Source organism: Aegilops tauschii, chromosome 2 (assembly GCF_002575655.3).
Source record: "Aegilops tauschii subsp. strangulata cultivar AL8/78 chromosome 2, Aet v6.0, whole genome shotgun sequence".
NCBI classification, from domain to species: domain Eukaryota; kingdom Viridiplantae; phylum Streptophyta; class Magnoliopsida; order Poales; family Poaceae; genus Aegilops; species Aegilops tauschii.
The window spans coordinates 607,863,953-607,883,765 of record NC_053036.3 but is presented as its reverse complement, the minus strand read 5'-3'; the positions used below and the strand labels follow the sequence as shown (position 1 = coordinate 607,883,765).

Genomic DNA, 19,813 nt, shown 5'->3' with positions numbered 1-19,813 from the left:
CAGTGTGATGTTTCTAATATGGTTGTATTCATGTTAATAGTATCCAGGAAAAATAATGTTAGATAGGGTTGCAGTCATTAGCTTGTCCTTGTGAATGTTGTAGACCAAAAGATATGCTTGCAGGGGTCATATTCTAGCTAGCATATACAGTACTTAAATCTATAGATTTACCATTCCTTTCTCAGTTATAGCATATAACAGAAATCCAGTAACATAAGTGAACGCATATCATTTTTTATGATAGCCATTGGGCTTCACAAGTATATGCAAGATACATACATTTTTCAGTTTTAAGATATAACAGAAACATTTCGTCAACAGAAGTGGGCACAGATCAATTTTCCTTCTTTTTTTTGTCGGCTCATACGGAATCAGGGTTACAGAGTCATTACGAGCCAACTCAACAATGGAGGGACATGCCCCATCCATAGATTACTAATACTAATCTGATGCGCCTGGGCAGCAAGACCATGAGCCAGCACACTGCACCCTCTACCAATTTTCAGGAACTTATACACTGCAAGATGGAAATTTACGAACATTAGCATAGATGTTGTAGCTTCTACATGCTGGCGCTACATCAGAATTAGCGGAATCATATTCGAACTCAACAGGGGAAGTGCAATGATCCAGTGGCAAGTGCAGATCAAACTTCAGAGTGCTCTCACTTCATAGTTTTGAGCATCGAAACAATTCTCAAGTTCCTGGTTAGCAGCAAAGGGGATCTCACCATGGTGTGGTGATACCTTGATGTAACACCTGCAGAAGCTTCAAATATAAGACATGAAGATTCATAATAATGACAACGAACCTACAAATTGTTCTTAATAACTGGCAACATCTAATAATTTAGTTACATTGAATGAACATGGGTAACTCTGATCTTTCTTTCGTAAGCAAGGAATGGGTGCACAAATGTTTCAATCACCAAACTCCGGTCGACAGTTTTTTTTTTTTTTTGAGGGGCTATGAGGGAACTCCTGTCGACAGACAGAGGCAGGGAACAGACCTGTGTTGGCGTTTCTGAGTGGGCCTCCATACAGCTGGCCCGGTGGCAAGTTTCATGGCCCGTTTAGCCGAGTGTTAGCCCAAAACCATATTTTAGCTAAAATGTTGATTTTCTCAAAAAAAAAAAGGTTGATTGTCTAAAAAAAAGAGCTAAAAGGTTGATGGGTCTCCCCTAAAAAAATGTAAGGCACCACGCAAAAGGTTGAGGGGTCTCCCCTAAAAAAAGAAGGTTGAGCCGTCTGTTACAAACAACAGAAGATCGACGAGCGGGCGACTATTCTCACGAATCTTACGATGATACATAGTCTTTTTTTTTATGAAGCCCTAAATATTCGATATGCATGGTAGAATGCATTACATTCCATCTGCGCCCAATACATTGCCATTAAAAGTCTAGGAATTTTAAGAATATTAACTGAAAGTTTGTCAAGTGTTAACCAAAATTACCCATTACGTGTTTTGGAAATATAAGAATCAAATTTGTTCATCAACATATGTAACTTCACAACGGTTGTGAAGCTAAAACTCCATATAAAAAGTTTTTCATTTGTATTTAAAATTTATTGTTTGCATGGAGATTTTACTAGTATATATATATATTGACCTGCCGAGTCTTTGGCGTGTCACCATTGAGCTGGCGTGTCACCATTGAGCGACAGTGCAAAGCCAAGATGCATTGGCAGCGACCTGCCAGCAGAGCTGGCCGGAGCCCGGAGGAGACGGGTATATTAGTAGCCGCGCGCTGGAGCGCAGACGTAGAGTACGAGAGCAGGGAGCTGTGACCTCGGAATAGTCAAGACGATCTAGGGCCGGGGTTGCAAGTCAGAAAGTACTCTTATTATCTAACGCATCAGACGGTGTAAACTGCGACAGGGAAATACCAGTGCTAATAAGTTGTCAGTAATAATTAATGACTGCATGATTTCCTACATTGGAAGGAAAACGTTGTGGCGCCATCGTCGTCCGATCTAGGGTTTCCCTTGGTGCTCCCGGCATCCCTTGTGTTGGATTCGTGGTTACGTTGGTTTGGGCTGCCTCTCTAGTTAGCGGGCTTAACTGTGTTGCTTGTTCGGGCCAAGCACCTTGTCTCTCTTCTTTTCTATTTTGGGCACCGTGTTCACGCCTTGCGTTCGTGCTTGTGTTGTACCTCACTTGTACTCACTCTCTCTCTTCTTCTATCAATACAAAGATACACAAGCTTTGCGTATTCGTGAAAAAAATGATTTCCTACGTTGATCATACCAATTTGATTATGGCAACTCTAACTGATCCCCTAAAAATAGATGAGTAAAATGGCGGAGTAAACCTTAGTGTATCTCGGTGAAGTCGGGTAGATGTGTATTGGTGGGACCAAGTTTGACTTTAGGGTTTTGGATAGATAGGAATGTGAGTGTGTGGGTGAGGTTTTTGGAGCAATATCTCTAACCACTTGAGCAAATAGTCCATCATCAAAACTTCATCCCCTTTAATAGTATTGAATTTCATATGGACTCAATGTTATCTTGGATCACTTAAGCAAAAATGTAGAGTCTTGAAACTTTTGCCAATGCTTTGTCATTTGCATTTGAGGGGTCCACATTCGCATCCCATTGCCATACCTAAATTGAACTTCCCCAACATATTTTTTGAATAGGCATTAGTTCAGTGATATATATGTTGTTATGAATTACCAAAACCGCCCAGGAATTAGTTGCACTTTCAATGTCTAAGTACTTCCGGAGTTGGGAACAGTTGAGAATTAATAGAGTAAATAGCATAAAACTGCTACAATTAGGGGTAGGGTTCCAAAAAACTACCGGTTTTTATCTTTTTCGCTGATAACTACCAACTTTGGGGTCAGCCATTTCCAAAAACCCAAAAGACTGAGTGTTTAAATTTTAAACCATTTGTTTGACAGTTGTGGCCCACCCGTCAGGTCCACATGGCATAAAAGTCAACATCATTAGGTTGACCATGATGTTGACCGTTCATTGGTTATGAAAGGCGGGGCCCAAATATTTATAAAAAACAAGTGAGTCCCTATAATTTTCAAAAAAAAGGCAATTAGGCCCCTTCTTGTAAAAAAGGAAAAAAAAGCAATCGAGTCCCTGGGCCGACCCGGCTCGACCTCTCTCCCGCAACCGGCCGCCGTCCTCTCCCTAGAATCGCCGCCCACTCCCCTCCATCCCCTCCCAGCCACCTGAGGAGGCCGAGCTCCAGGACATTGACTAGGGGTGCACGACCGGCGACTCCCCATGGCGCGGCCAGCAGCAAGGCCTCAGGCCGCTCACGTCCATAAGCACGCGACGGCTCCCCATTGGTGCAGCCACTAGCACGTGGCCTCAAGTGACTTGCGGCAAGCAGAGCACGACAGCTACCTGCAGAGCCTCATACTCGCACAACAAAGGTGGCGAGTGGCCGGTGGGCGCAACAGGTGGCGGCAAGGAGCGACCACACCAAGGGCGGCGAGGAGCTGGGGACAGCAGCAGGTGGCGGCGCACGAGCACCGGCATGCGCAGCTCTGTGTGCTCTTCGCTTGCCCTGTTCATCTGTAGCAGCCAACGAAGGTCGCCTAACTCGGGCAGGATGCTTCCTGCGCGGGGGGGGGGGGGGAGGGGGAGGGAGAAGGCGGGCTGCTCGCCGGCGGCGTCACTCTGGGTGAACCACGGGAGGAAGGAAAAGAGATAGAGAAAGAAGAAGACGGGGTGATAAGAGAGATAACGACGAGTGGGCCATCCTTGTCATAACCGCGATCAAATTTAAAGCACTCGGTCAGTTGGGGTTTTCGAAACAGCCGACCCTAAACTTGGTAGTTATCAGCGAAAAATAGAAGCCGGTAGTTTTTTGAACCCTAGCCCAAATTGTAGTAGTTTCATGCTATTTAATTGAGTTAAAGAGAGTACTAGGAGGGGTTTCCATCATATGGATGTAACTCACTTATAGCAAGGCAACCTTCCGACTAGATGAAATGAGGCGCGGCTATAACTTACTTATAGCAAGGCAACCTTCCGACTAGATGAAGTCGGGTGAGCGTATGGGCCAGACTAGTGCGCGGGAGCCCTTTTTTTTCTTGTTTCATGCTTTCCATTTTTGTTTTTTGTTTTTTTTCATATGCTTGATTAACATTTTGCAAATACAAGTTTAAAAGTTTTTGAATACATGGTCAACATTTTTGTATTCATATTTAACAATTTCTAAATACTTTTTTAACATTAAAATACTTGTTTTGAAATATTCAAATGCTTATATTAATATTTTTTAAATACATGATCAACTTTTTTTACATATGTTATGTTTTTTTATACATTTTTAGTATAAATGAGAAACTTATTCTCTATGTGCAGTTAACATTTTTAAAATGCTTGCTTAAGAATTTTTTAAATGTTTTATGTAAAATATTTTGTAATACATTAAAAATATTGACCATATATTCAAAAAATATTAATTAAGCATTTGAAAAAATGTTAAATGTTTATAGTAAAAATGTTGACCATGTATTAAAAAATGCTAAACTTGAATTTTAAAATTGTTAATCAAGGATTTGGAAAAAAAGTGTGAAATGTGTACAGAAAAATTGTTGACCCTGTATTAAAAAATGTTAATCAAGCATTTCAAAAATATTAACTGTATATTGAAAAAATGTTGACCATGTATTCAATAAATGTTATCAATAAATCTTAATCTTGTACTTGAAAAATATTAAACAAGTATATTAGAAAAAATGTGTATTAGATATATACCGAAAATGTGTATAGAAAAACAATGAGAACCCAAGATAAAACAAAAGAAAACCAATGAAAAGCAGAAAAACAATCAAAAGCGGAGAAAATGAAGAAAAGAGAGAAGCTAGTGAAAAACGAAAAAAGAAACAAAGAAAACCAAAGAAAATAAAAATCCAATAAAATAGAGAAAATAAACGAAGAGACACGGTGTAAATAAAGAAAAGAAAAAAAAAACCAGTGAAAACTCAACGCTTCTTCTTTAACAAGGTCGTGACCTTCTAATTAAACATTATTTTTTGAGAAGTTCCTTCTAATTAAACATGAACCCGATGGTAGCAGTGCAACGCTACACCTAGGACGTCGTGGGATTGATTCCTGCGTGACCCTTTTTCTCTAGTGTATTTATTCTAGGATTAATTTAGGAGACATTTTTACTTGACAATATATATTAGCAGAAAAAAGAACATCCACACTGACAAGATTTAAAACCAGTAGGATTAATTTAGGAGACGAGACGAATTCTATGGTCGGAAAATTTGTATACAGCTGAACAGATAGCACTGCATTTTATTTTCTAGGGAAGCCATACACCACCCAAAACAATCGAACATTCGCTTCCCTTTGGTATTATCGTAAGTAAACACTGACCTCATATTATTCGTATAAAAAAACACTGACCTCATACAGCTTGAGAAAGGAATCATGAAGTTCCTGGCATGCCTAGATTTTTCATAGCAAGGAAGGATGCATTTCAAAGCTTCATGACATGCTATCACATTATGTGAAGATCCACTATTTCGACAGGACAGTAACCACAAAGAAGGTAATGCAAATTGTGTGTAATGCAAACAATACAACGAAGGTAATGCAAACAACACAAAGAAGGTAACTGCGGCTCCCTCCACATTTTCACATCCGGGCTTGGGACCACCAAAGGCAGTGTTAAACCACAACAATACAAAACACAAATTATACAACAACATCAATCATTCAAGCAAAGCATACAGGACACACAATCAAGCAAATGCAATATCAATGCAGCTCCCTCCACATTTTCACATCCGGGCTTGGGACCGGCAAAGGCAGTGTTAAACCACAACAAACAAAACATACAACACCAATCATTCAAGCAAAGCATTCAGGACACACCATCAAGCAAAGCATACAGGACACATCATCAAGCAAAGCATACAACACACACCATCAAGCAAATGCAATATTAATTCAAACACACACACACACACACACACAGTCGGTCACGCACAGAGTCACAGTCACACAGATTCAGTCACACACACAGTAACAGTCACACAGAGTCAGTCACACATACATAGTCATTCAAGCAAAGGCAGTGTTAAACCACAACAAACAAAACATACAACACCAATCATTCAAGCAAAGCATTCAGGACACACCATCAAGCAAAAGCATACAGGACACATCATCAAGCAAAGCATACAACACACACCATCAAGCAAATGCAATATTAATTCAAACACACACACACACACACACACACAGTCGGTCACACACAGAGTCACAGTCACACAGATTCAGTCACACACACAGTAACAGTCACACAGTCAGTCACACATACACAGTCACAATCACAGTCAGTCACACACAAGAGATAGAAAGGGCACAAACAGAAAGCTAATAACAGAAAGCTAATACTACAAGCAAGACCCATGATGTAAGTTGTTTGGCATGCAGTACCTTCCAGGAATAACTTTTGCTATTTCTGCTCATTTATTCCCATATACCTGATGGCATTAATCAGTGCATGTTCCTCCTCAGTAGTCCAAGCATCGTTCCATATGTTTGGATTCAGATGATTATGCCACCTAAGATGTTTTGAATGAATTCAAAAGTCAGCTTCATATTAACAACCAAGATGTTTTGAATGAATTCAAAAATCAGCTTCATATTAACAACTGCATCACCTAGACCAAATGTGTTTCCCCCGATAGCAGCCATAACTTGATTGAAGAATAGAGCAACCATCTGCAGAAAGAAGGAAAAATAGTTAGCACGGACTGCAGATAGAGAAAGAGACGCCAACAAATAACAAGTTACTAAAGGCAATTACCTGTTCATTATCGATCGGAGGAAGTCCACAGAAGTAAACACGCCGAGCATGCCGAGTAACCTAAGAAAAGAGTGGTCAGACATATGCAACACAGAACAAGAAAAATCTCAAGCACAAATCAAAAAATCGAGCATACCTGCTGTGTCATGGCAGTGGCTGCATAGCAAGTGGAGCAAAGGGAAGAAAGAATTAGAAAGTAATAACAAAACATTGAATAATAAAGAAGTGTAATAGATCATAGGTGGGTTCATTCTGCCATCACCAAATAAACTGCAAATCAGAGTGAATCTGGTCGCGTTGTGATGACAGAATGTACTATCCATGATTTGAGTACTAGCTACACTGAATCATAAGGAGCACAGTAGTCACCTGTCCTAGGGCGGATAAATTGAACATGTTTGGGAGCATGTTCGGAAACATCCCAGGATCAGCAGCAAGAAGTTCTGGTAGCTGACCTGCAATGCATCAACATAGAATTGTTCATGTTGTGAATTATTTACCAATTAGTTCTTTATGTAACCAATGTGTTTGTGAGTTAGCAAACATCCCCCATTTGTCTTGCACATAGGGGGGAAATGGATATCAGCGAACCATATAAAAATAAAACAATCAAAAGAATACCTCTCCCGACATTGCTTGCCTATACGTCCAGGTAGTGACCTTGCAATGAGACCATTTTGTCAGTCCATAAGGTCAATAATTTGGTCATCTTCCTGTAGAAAAAATATCATAATAAATATAACTATAAAATGTTCGAAATCTTTTTTTTCTCGAGCAAAGTCAGGAGTGCAATGACAAACCTCTTGAGTCCAAGGATCTTTGATGAGTTCAGTGTTAAAGAACCTTCTGCCATGGATGTAAACATTGCACCTCTATCCTATCCGGAAATAATTCAGCTGCGTAGGTAGATACTGACACAATATGTGAGCTCACCACACTTGCATATATAGAATAACGTCCAAAGAAGCATGGTATTACTATATAACTAGCTAAAATGTGGGATATGCATAAATATCGTGTAAAAACTTGAAAGGAGTTAAATTCGAGAGGGGTTACCATACAAACACAGACCAGGTTGATGAGTGATCCACGGCTTCAGTTCAAACACAAGAAGCACACCATCATAACAAATCAAATTAGCCATCATGAAAACCTCCATCCACCCTGGATTCTACATATACATCATTCTGAGCACAAACATCATACTTGTGGCAGGAAAATATACAGCAATGCATTGAAGAGTGTCCAAAGGGCAATGATACTACCAACTACAGAGGTATGTAGGTCATAAAATTACATGCCCATGACCGTATAGAAATTTCCATGCATTATCAGGTGCCAATAGGTAGTTATGGAGCGCTTGCACAATGACACAGAGTCACGGTCAACACACACACACACATACACACAGTCACAATCAATACACAGGCACAGTCATAAAATGACACACAGACACATTCAACACACACGCACACACACATACACACAGTCACAATCAATACACAGTCACAGTCATAAAATGACACACAGACACAGTCAACACACACGCGCACACACAATGGAGCGCTTGCACACAAGAAACAGACAAAGAAACACACACAATCAGTCACACACACAAACAGTCAGTCACACACAGTCACACAGACACAATGGAGTGCTTGCACACAAAAAACAGACATAGATAGGATGAAACTGATCAAAGACATCAGAAAAAGTAAACTTTTTGTTCAAGCTTTCCGTTCAAAACCTTCAACTCTGCATTATTTTAGTTCTTCAATTCCAAACCTCTCTCTGCATTACCCAACTACAAGCCAGTATAAACAAAGACAAGTGTAAGAGAGCCAGAGAGCAAATTAGGAGGTACCTTTTCTTTATCACCAAATTTCAGAGTCTGCACATACCAAAATTGTATTTTGTGTCACAAGATGAACCTAAAGAACTCACCAGGAAAATACTCAAATTAACAGATCAAGTGAATCATGGAGAACATCATGTAGAATAGCAGCCCAACAAATCCAAAGCAATTCAGGTATATATGTAGATAATCAGAGCTCATGTACATGCAAACCTTTCCCTCCCATAAGGTGATAAATTTGCAAGCTGAAGATCAAAATTCGATTACCTTAGTTGGTAAAACAGAAAGCAATAGGAACCCTGAGCAGTCCTTGGCATACTATCAGAATTACCGGTCCTGGAAAGAGCAACATACTATCAGCATGAATACATAATCTTGTGAAGTGAACAAGGAAAACATGGCTAAATAAGCGTTTTGGGACTACAGACATTAGCATCACAAATTGTAGAAAACATAAATATACCTGCGCTGTAAGCAAACCCCACCCATCAGTGTCCTTAGCAACACAAGGAAGAGCAAATGTGACATTTGTCTATATCCTACCTGAAATACTTAGAAAAGCATTATTCCAGTGTATGGACAGCAGTAATACAAAAAAAACGAATATGATATCCACATAAGACATAACGAAACACAGATATCACAAAAATGTATTGTCAAACACCACGGTATACATGATTATTATGATAAGAAAAAAAAGGAACAAAAACAGGGAAAAGGATGCTGTGATGAGTGAGTGAGATATATAAGATAGGCATGAGATGCAGTGGATGCCAAATCGGCCACACAAAGGAGTGGAAGCCAAGCAAGTGAGTGTTACAAGAGTCAAAAATTTCTGGTCAGCCTATCATCATCTATCAGCAGGAGAGAAGCCTGACCAGCGCACATCTCTGGATCCCTGCCTGCTCGAAACGGCCTAAATGGTTTGCATCCCTGAACACATCCCCATATATGGGGAGACGACATTGGAACAAGCAAAGCATGAATAAAAAACCAATTGGACAGACCATATAAGCACAGTAACACAATCAAAATCACCACATCCAAGCAATCAAACACAGTCACACACAGATAATGGAGCACTTGCACACATGAAACAGACAAAGAAACATACATAGATAGGGGCACATCACACACACAGTCAGACACACACAATTGATCGCTTGCACACCAGAAACACACAAAGAAACAGACATAGATAAGGGTACAAACAGAAAGCTAATACATGCAAGGCCGAAGTAAACTCAGAAAGCTATAAAGAAGTTCCAGAAACTGAATGAGTAAACTGATTTCTATAGAGGGGCGAGGGTAATTCAGATCTTCATTCCTGAAAACAGGAAGCTAGTTAGATCATCATCACTACGGCACTACCCACAAGTTTGTAGGCACAGAGACACATGCTTATTCTTGTCACAAAGTCTAGGCAAAGCAAGAAAAGCATTATTTCAGTGACTGGACAGCAGTAATTGATATCATATCTCATGCATAATTGAGTCAGTGAACCTCAAAAGGGAACAAAGAACAGTAGAAATGTATTGTCGAACACCACGGTAAATGATTATGATAAGAAAAATTGACAGCGTGAATGTTCATGCACACGCAAAAGAAATACCACTTACGAACAGAACCTACTTGCGTTGAACATAAATTAAATTAAAAAATTAGCAGATTTACACTATATTAGGTGACAACCAGGTTATAACAAACATAGCATAAAATCTATATGTAATCCTAATCCTAATCACGCCCAGGCTTCCCAAGTGCATGGCTTACATAGCGACAAATACAGAAGTTAGCATTCTTGATATTTTAACCAGTGAGTACAAAATTTGCTCCATAAAATTTAACAGGACAAACAAAAGGGACATGACAAAAGTGAGCAGCATTGATAAAAAACATGTGATGAGCGTGCTTTCACAGATAAATAAACTCTGGAGTTATGCTCACAGCAGAATCATATATGCCCAGGTGTGCAATGACAAGATTCTGGAGTTATGCTATGCAATCTAGAAGACTAGCAGCACCTCATCTAGTACTTCTATATGAAAATGGAAATAGCAACACGAGGAATAAAAAAAGGAAACCTTGTCCTACAGTAGCAGCAGCAGGTGTTCAATTAGTCAAGCAGCAAGCCACATGATTTGCACTCTTTTAGAACTTTCTGCTATGCCTGCCTGCTGGAAATGGCACCCACGGCCTACATGGTTTGCACCCCTGAACACACATCAGCATATATGGGAACATAAACAGAGCATGCTAGGAAGTAACCAACCAATCGAAAAGAACAGAAATTAACACCCATCAGAACAAAATCACCCCTGCATCTAGCCTGACGAAAGTGAAACAAGCTAGCTGGTACAATCAGAATCGACATAGGAACCAGAGTATCTAGGCTAACACGAACAATCTAGCCGTTTGAGATCAGAAAACAACCGACGAACAACGCAGGAGCCTACGAACCGATCTGAACTAGCACGACAAACTGACAATCTCTCCCCGTCTCTCCATCTCCGGCCCGTAATCCAATTTCAAAACCAAGACCCGACCGTTCCTGTAACAATCGCGCTGACACGAACACGAAGAAACGCAGGATCCAAAGCGTCTCTCAGACAACAGAAGCACACGCAGAAATTTCTGAATCGCAAACCAGACGGAGACCCTCGACGAGGCGGACCAAGAACATGCGAGCGCGTCGGGGCAACGGCGAGGACGAACAAAACGAAAACGGACGACGGCGAGGACGAGCAGAATCAAATCAGAAGCGAGCGACTCTAAGCTGACGACGGCGGGGACGCGCAAAACCAACTCGGGAGCGGTTCTAAACTGACGAACTGAGAACAAGCAAACTCAAATCGGTCGCGGTCCGAACGGACGACGGCGAGAACGAGCAAAATCAAATCAGGCGGGGTGGGGTTCTCTATCTATCTAAACCGGCGACGGCGACCGCGAGCAAAATCAAACCCGGACACGACTCTAAACGGGCAAATCGATCAAGGACGAGCAAAATCAAATCCAGACGCGATTCTAAACGGGCAAATCGATCGGGGAGGACGAGCAGGATAAAATCCGACTCGAGGAGGACATACGCACGGCCCGGACGAAGGGTGGAGGAGCAGCGGACCGGCCGGAGCGCGGCGAGGAGGAGGAAGGCGCGGCCGGGGCGAGGAGAGGAGTTGGAGCAGACCGGGCAGTGCGCGGCGAGGAGGAGGAAGGCGCGGCCCGGGCGAAGCGAGGAGGAGGAGGAGCGGGCCGGCCAAAGGGCGCGGCTTTATAGCCGGGGCAGAGGCGGTGGCGGCAGCCGGAGCCTTGTCCTTCGCCGAGGTGCGCGTGGCGTGGCGTGGCGGCGGAAATAAAAGGAAAGTGGAGCTGGTGGGTTCGTGATGGATGGAAGGATCCGGAGCGGGCAGGGGCAGGGGCACGGGTAGGCTGCTGTGCGGTGCTTCCGTCTCGAATTGGGGGCGGACAGGGGAATTTCTTACCGTTGCGATGCCCGTCCACACCGTGTCTTGGAAATGTTTTTTTTTATTCTCAAAAGGAAAATGTTTTTTTAGTACAGGTCATGGCATACCATACCATATTAGGCCGTCACAAATGCTGATCATAAAATGGATATGCGTATTGTTATCCATATATATGTTGACATTGATACGGAGCCGGTCGTCCAACCATGGCCGCGTACATTTCAAACCGTGTTTAAACAGGTCGAACGAAATACATGCAAATTGAACAATTTTTATCTAACTCCGACGATTTTTTTACATTTTTGGCATATTTCATTAGATAAAAGCGACCGGACCTAAACTTAGTCTAAATCTAAGGTGGTGCAGTCCTCGAGTCTTTATTATTCCCTTTCGTGCCCATCTCGGGCGGCCGTGTCCATGTCCGACGGCCAGCTGAGCCACACGGAGTGAAAGTGCGGCCGCCGATGTGCAAGAGTGGAACATGGGACACTGGATCGGCTCACGGGACTCGAGGCCTCGCCGCTCGCGCCCTACTGCTCCTCGTCGGAGTCTGCAGCCTGTCCGTCACCGGTTCACGTGAGATCGATGATGGACATGGATGGACGTGCCTCGTCGTGGAACCGGCACCACCGAAACTTCATTGGCGGCGATAAGGGTGCGCAGCTGCCAACATTCTTGTCCGCGATAAGGGTACCATTATCATTGGCGGCGATACTGTGTCACGACCACGTTGCATGCGGCACGACCGCACATGGCCTTATACAAGAACCTTTGCTTGGTGACGAAGTTGGGGTTCTCCGCGGCCTTGGCCGCCTCCACGTCGGTCTGTGTTGCAGGTGAAGGAAATATGCCCTAGAGGCAATAACAAAGTTATTATTTATATTTCTTTATATCATGATAAATGTTTATTATTCATGCTAGAACTGTATTAACCGGAAACTTAGTACATGTGTGAATACATAGACAAACAGAGTGTCCCTAGTATGCCTCTACTTGACTAGCTCGTTAATCAAAGATGGTTAAGTTTTCTAGCCATAGACATATCCGTTAGCTTAGCACTATGATCGTTCAGTTTATTGCTATTGCTTTCTTCATGACTTATACATGTTCCTATGACTATGAGATTATGCAACTCCCGAATACCGGAGGAACATTTTGTGTGCTATCAAACGTCACAACCTAAATGGGTGATTACAAAGATGCTCTACAGGTGTCTCCGAAGGTGTTTGTTCGGTTGGCATAGATCGAGATTAGGATTTGTCACTCCGTGTTTCGGAGAGGTATCTCTGGGCCCTCTCAGTAATGCTCATCACTATAAGCCTTGCAAGCAATGTGACTAATGAGTTAGTTGTGGAATGATGTATTACGGAACGAGTAAAGAGACTTGGCGGTAACGAGATTGCACTAGGTATGATGATACCGACGATCGAATCTCGGGCAAGTAACATACCGATGACAAAGGGAACAATGTATGTTGTTATGCGGTTTGACCGATGTCGTGGTTTTGTCACGGCAGATGTCCTAGAGAAAGGACTTAGTCGTGGAGCCATCGCAACTGGTTAGCTTAAAGGGGTTAAAGCGGACAAGGGACGCGGAAAGTTTATACTGGTTCGGCCCCTTGCGGTGAAGGTAAAAGCAACCAGGGAGCGAATACGCTTTGCCTGGGTCTCGAGTTGTTGTTTGTTGTCCCTAAACCGCCGCCGGGTCGTCCCTTATATACATGGGTTGACGCCCGCCGGTTTACAGGATTCCGAGGCCGGCTCATAAACGTGTCCGGCTCGATCTCTGCTCTTTCTATCTTACAACACAAGTTTACATATCAATGTCGGTTTACATCTACATACCTTTAAACCGACTTTGGGCCCTGGGCCTTCGTAAAGCGTCTCCATCTTGATCTTCATGGGCTTCAGATATGATAATCCATTATGGGGATAACCCGGCCTCTCCTGGCCGGTTTACGCCCAGTAGTAATATCCCCAACATTAGGCCCCAGATTGATTTGAACTGCTTCATGTCAATCTTCAATACTTAAGAAAAATCCTTCTTCATTACCTTCGCATGAATCTTGTAAACCGCCGTGACGTCATCTTCCAAGATCATGATAAACCGCCGTGACGTCATCTGTTTAGAAATTGCATATAACTCACCTTCATTAATGAGCCTCCGACAATCGAGGCGACAGAGCTGTCATATATCCCATTTTTTGGGCTCCTCAATTCTCGCGCCTATCACTTATCCCTTTGCCTTTATAAATAGGACCAGGGGGTCTTTCCATTCCCCCCCCCCCCCGTGCCTCTTCGCATCGTCTTCTTCCTCGCGCCGACCGAACCTTCGAGCTCTGCCGCCGCCGTCGATCTTCGCATCTGCCTTAACAACGGCCGCTGCATCAACCTGATCGCACCAGAGAAACGCGGCGCTCCTCCGTTGTTTCCTCAGCATCAGTAAGTTCCTCTTTTCCTCGCTCTAGATCCACCATTAGGGTTCAGTGTTCATCAGAGTTTATTGCAGCTCCGGCGCCGTTCTTCCCTGTTCTTCTTAGTAGCACAAACGGCTAGTTTGGATCTGATACATCTTGTGCGGCCGTGGCCATAATCCCCTTTTTCCTTATTGGAGCATCTCCTTTATATAAAAACTCATCTGAACTTGATGAACTTGTTCAAGCACTTGAAATTAGGTCTGAATATTTTCTAGTTTTCTGTCACACCGCAGATCTAAATTTTATCACATCAATCTGCGAAACTTGTTTTTCCTTCACTTAGGTACCTTAGATCTGTACCTTTCATACCAATATATGCGGTTTAGCTTTGAAAAAATGATAATCCGGTAGGTACCATTAGTTCCCTCTTAAACCGTCGATTCATTTATCTTTGCACCTTCTCCATCGTAAGATTCCGGCTTAGCAATATCAGACTCCGGTTTAGTAATGTCATATTCCGGTTTAACAATATGCATACACCTCTGCTTTAACTTGCATCACTTTATACTTGTTCATTATAAATCTTAAACTGGCAATAACTATGTTTCAGCTTCCATTGAGATGGCCAAACAAGTCTATGAATGCAACTGGGTTCCTTCTCGGGTCACTGAAGATCAGTTAAACAGATGTGTCGCAACTGGCGCTTTAGCCAAGAAAGAGGTCATCCACTGGAGGGCCCCTGGTCCGGAAAATCCTCCTGAACCCAAGGACGGAGAAGTAGTCATTTTTGTTGACCATCTGGGTCGAGGCTTTAGCCCTCCCGGTTCAAAATTCCTCCGAGATGTGCTTGCCAGTTTTCAGCTTCACCCTCAGGACATCGGTCCAACATCTGCCATTTCCAAGTCTTTTGTGAGGCTTATCTTCAAGAGGAGCCCACAGTTGAATTGTTTAGAGATTTCTTCCAAACCGTTGCACAGAGTTCACAGATGGACCCAATACTGAACTCGGCGGAATGGCGGTTCAAAAAAGGAAGGAAGTCAGCTTCCCTCACGCCAAGCTTCACAGTCACCCCAAGGAGTGGAACCAGACTTGGTTTTACTGCAAAGACATATCTCCAACTGATGAAAACCCTTTGCCGGGTTACTGCCCTCACCGTCTTAGCAATACACATCCCTTTCCTCAGAGGTTAACTGCAAAGGAAAGGGCCAACTATGGCCCACAACTGTCAAAGCTTAGAGCCTTTATGGCGAACGGTTTAACAGGTGTTGACTTTGCTCGTTGTTGGATAAACTGGAGCATTCTGCCCTTAAGCCGGCGCCCCGGTTTGATGTGTGAATACACAGGGAGTTTGATCGACCCTCAACGACATGTTAATATTCAGCTAACAGAGGCTGAAGTTACTGAGGCTGTCAAGAAAATGTTGAATGAACCGGAGGCTGTCTGCGGCCAGATCGGATTAAGTCCTTTCTGCACCTCCAACAAACCGCCAGCTGTAAGAATCATATGACTTCTTTGTTTTAAGTTGCTTCTTTCAAAATATTCTCTGAAAATCTTGTCCATCTTTGACAGGGCGATGATCCGTTCTGGAAGAAAAAACCACAAGATAAACCGGCAAAACCGCAAGATAAACCGGCCAAGCCACTTCGCCAGAAGACCAAGGTTCTTAAAAAACCTGCCAAGAAAAGGACCACTGCGTCTTCCGAGCCAAATGTTGATGCCGATGTGGCTAAGTCGGACTCAGAGGTAGAACTTGACTCTCTTGGTTCATTTTTCATACACCTCATTGAAAATGACTATTATCAGGACGACGCTGAAGGCAGTCAAGCTGATGACGTAGAGGTAATCATTCTTTCCTACGATTCAGATCCTCTGCCAACATCGAAAATCCGTCGAGCAAACCGGAAAGTAAAATTTTCTAACCCCCTTGCTTACTTGGACCCAAACTTTCTTTTGAAGACGCTGCAACACGAAGCTCGCCGCACAACCCGGCACAGCGGCCATGTAGTTACCTCTGCCGGTTTACCGAACACTCTGGTTAGGAAACGCCGATCAGAGGTCTCTTATACTCTTGACACTTCTTGCCCCAAGGCGGGTTGTTTCCGACAGCCTCTTAATCCATCTGATTCGAATTATCAAGGAACACCTCACTCATCTTCTGGCGAGTCAACAGCCACACAACTTCCAACCCTCAAGACAGTTTCTGGGTGAGCTATGCACTTGATTTTATCCTTGATGTGTTATTTTTGCATACTGTAGTGATCTTTTATATCTGTTCTTCTCAGTGCTAAACCCAGACCCAGTAAGAAGGCCCGATTAAATAAACCGGTTGACGACAATACCGCTGTTGAACCGGAGAAGACTCCAGATCCGGAAAGCGCTGACGCCATACTTGATGACCCGCCACCGCAGGATCATGACTTTGTTGCCGATCAAGTGGAAATTGATCCAATGGGCCAGTCCGATGAACCGACTAATCCAGTCCGCAACGCTGATAAACCGGCAAGTCCAGTTGAAGCCGCTGACAAACCATCGACTCCCGTGAAGGCCGCTGATGGTGAAGAAGATGATATTATGATTACTGTCATTGGCCACACCACTCCTGGCAATCCCGTCGCTTTATCAAAGCATACTGCCAAGGACGAGCTTTCTGCTATCGGCAAAGGCAAGTGGAATGCCGATTTGTCAAGCTATGCCCATCTCAATGCTCAAGACATTCACTCTGGCTTCTTGAACCGTCTGTACACCAGCCGCGACTATGAAGCCGGTTTGGTAAACTTGATGAAAGAGCGATACGAGGTAACTAATGCTCAACTCTGCATATCTGTTTCTCTTTTTAATTCCAAATATCAACTCCATTAGCCCCCAAGTGACGGTTTATGATATCAATCCAAACCGGGACTTAGTAATAACTTAACTTTTCATGCTTAGCCTCCAGGGACTGGGTTATCTCTTTAAGATGAACGGGTATTGTAGAATTGCAATACTGTATCTTTCACTGGTGTAGCCCCCAAGGGCAGGTTTAACTTTATAAAGATGAACCGGGACTTTAAAAGACTTCCCATATCAGTACTTTGAGCAAACATACATTAGCCCCCAAGTGCCAAGAGTAATACTTGTATTGTGCTTGGGACTTGTAGAAATTTCCGATAACAAGCAAATATGCATTAGCCCCCAAGTACCAGGTGCATAACTTGTTATGTGCTTGGTACTTCAAATATGTACCGTCAACTCATAATATGTCTGTTTCTTATAGGCTGAGCTGAGCAAAAAGGAATCTCAAACCGCCGATCTGTAAGAAAACATCAAGTCCCAGCAAGCCGAAACCTCCAAGGCAAAGGATGAGCTGACCAGCGCTTTAGCCGCTATGGAAAAGCTAAAGGAGAGTTTCAACAAGGAGCGGGCGGATTGGGACACAGGAAAATCCGCTTTGCAAAAAAGAGCCGAGGACGCAGAAGCAGCTCTTAACCCGGTAGTAGATGAGCTGACTGGCATAAAGCGGCAGATACATGCCATGACGGCTGCTGTGTTTGGTAAACATCCTTGCTTTAAGTTTTCAACATATCATCCCATACATTGCCGGTTCACTGATGTTTGTAATGATGCAAGAACTCGCATTAGTCATCTGGGCTCTGATGTACAGAAGAAATTGAAGGCTGCCTATACTCTTATAGAGCAGTTATATACCGGTGTGCAACGGATCATCTGTACCGCTTCACACAACAAGCCTCCCCCCACTTTAATCAAGGAAACCTTAGAAAGGTTGTCTATGCTGCCTGCCCGGGTAGAAGAGCTAAAGAGGTCTGCTGCAAGGGCGGGTGCTCTGACCGCACTAACCCGGGCAAAAGCATGGGTACCTGACCTTGATCCGGTGGAAGTGGCTAAAGGCTATCCCAGCTTAAAAGAAGACGGATCAGAATTTGGCAATGATGACCTCCGAGCCATAAACCGGGAAGTACGTCCACTGGCTTGTCAACTGGCTGAAGAAGCTGATCTCTCATATTACCAGACGAGCTATGACGATAAGAACAAACAGGTTGCTGCGCCAACTCCTGAAGCACAAAATCTTATCCCACCAATCCGTAAGCACACCTATGCCTCTGACATTGAACCGTCCACCCTTATAAGCGATGAAGCTGTATTCCAAGCCCTAACTGGGATCGACTGGGCAACCATTGACTTCCAGCCACTGGGTAGAGAGGAGGATGATGAACCGGTGCAAGGTGATCCGCAACCGTCAAGTCAAGCTGGTGAGGAATCATGATCCGGAGGCCGGTTTAAACTTCCACGTGCTGCAATGGTTGTCGAGAAAACAATTATCCTTTTGGGCACTGAAACGCCTTGTAATAGGCTAGTTAAAACACTTGGTCTGCTATGCCATCGTGCATATTTATTTGTGCCTGACACTTGTTAATCCGCCATGCTTAAGACATATGATGCTCATAATCCGTAGCGATTTATTCAAGCTATTCCTGCACACAAGAAGTAGATAGTGTCCTGGCGGTTTACCGCCGGACCGGTCATGATGCCCAGATATATAGCCAGGGTTTATAACCAAGGCTGTAAAAAGATAATCAAATATGAAAATAATTGATACCTGTGACCTTGAGTCATAATGTTTGCTGACCAACTGTTGTGGTGAGGGTGATAACCCTAATCTGGAGTAATAATAACTCCTGTCATATTACACCAGTTTATGATAAAGCCGTTCCGGGTTGTGAAAAACACCGGTTTATCCATATTCAATTCTGGCGACTTATAGCCAAAACCAGACCAGGTTAATAATCTGTGGATTATGACTGATCATATACTGACAACTTGTAGTTGAAAGTCAAGCCGGGTTTAATGAACGCCGGTTTATTAGAACATTATAAATGTTATCAAAAGAGAAAAAACTTGGCAAAAAAGCATACGAAAAAACTTGTAGTCGAGGCTTTTCATGGGCTGCCAGGCCACTGAGTTAAACCATTTCACAAAGCCTTTTAAGATGGTCCTCAATCCTTAACCAATCGTCGTTTTAACTTTGACAAGTTCAGGGTCTCATCAGATTGACTTGTCAAAGTTCGGCGGGTCATACCAGGTTACCTGGACGGAGTGACTTACTTAAAAAGGCAGGCTAACCCGGGGTTTTAGGTGTATACACCAGGCTTCCAAGCCATGGCTTGATAGCCTATTACAAGTGTAGATTCTTTGTTCATTGCGATAGCAAAGAATCCCCAAGCAATATTTTGAGCTGTGCTCAGTGGGTGCCTATGTTTGAGTTGTTCTTTTGCAACACTCTCTTTG

The 19,813-nt window shown here is 43.2% G+C and overlaps 2 long non-coding RNA genes across 11 annotated transcripts; both read right to left on the bottom strand.

Moving 5' to 3' along the window:
* Window positions 1-214: 214 nt before the first annotated feature.
* Window positions 215-759, bottom strand: LOC141041815 (uncharacterized). The gene is made up of 2 exons (XR_012203468.1): window positions 613-759; window positions 215-517 (listed from the first exon to the last, which is right to left on the bottom strand). It is a non-coding gene; the product is annotated as an uncharacterized lncRNA (long non-coding RNA).
* A 5,659-nt stretch (window positions 760-6,418) lies between these two features.
* LOC109786010 (uncharacterized) lies at window positions 6,419-12,049 on the bottom strand. 10 transcript variants are annotated; one of them, XR_012203466.1, is made up of 12 exons: window positions 11,740-12,049; window positions 9,117-9,196; window positions 8,921-8,989; window positions 8,663-8,689; window positions 7,855-7,962; window positions 7,599-7,694; window positions 7,420-7,511; window positions 7,168-7,253; window positions 6,935-6,954; window positions 6,799-6,858; window positions 6,653-6,713; window positions 6,419-6,553 (listed from the first exon to the last, which is right to left on the bottom strand). It is a non-coding gene; the product is annotated as an uncharacterized lncRNA (long non-coding RNA). The 10 variants fall into 10 exon arrangements; XR_012203465.1 differs by having other exon boundaries at window positions 7,855-7,969; window positions 11,740-11,840; XR_006670712.2 differs by lacking the exon at window positions 11,740-12,049 and having other exon boundaries at window positions 7,855-7,969; window positions 8,663-8,729; window positions 9,117-9,382.
* Window positions 12,050-19,813: the final 7,764 nt, after the last annotated feature.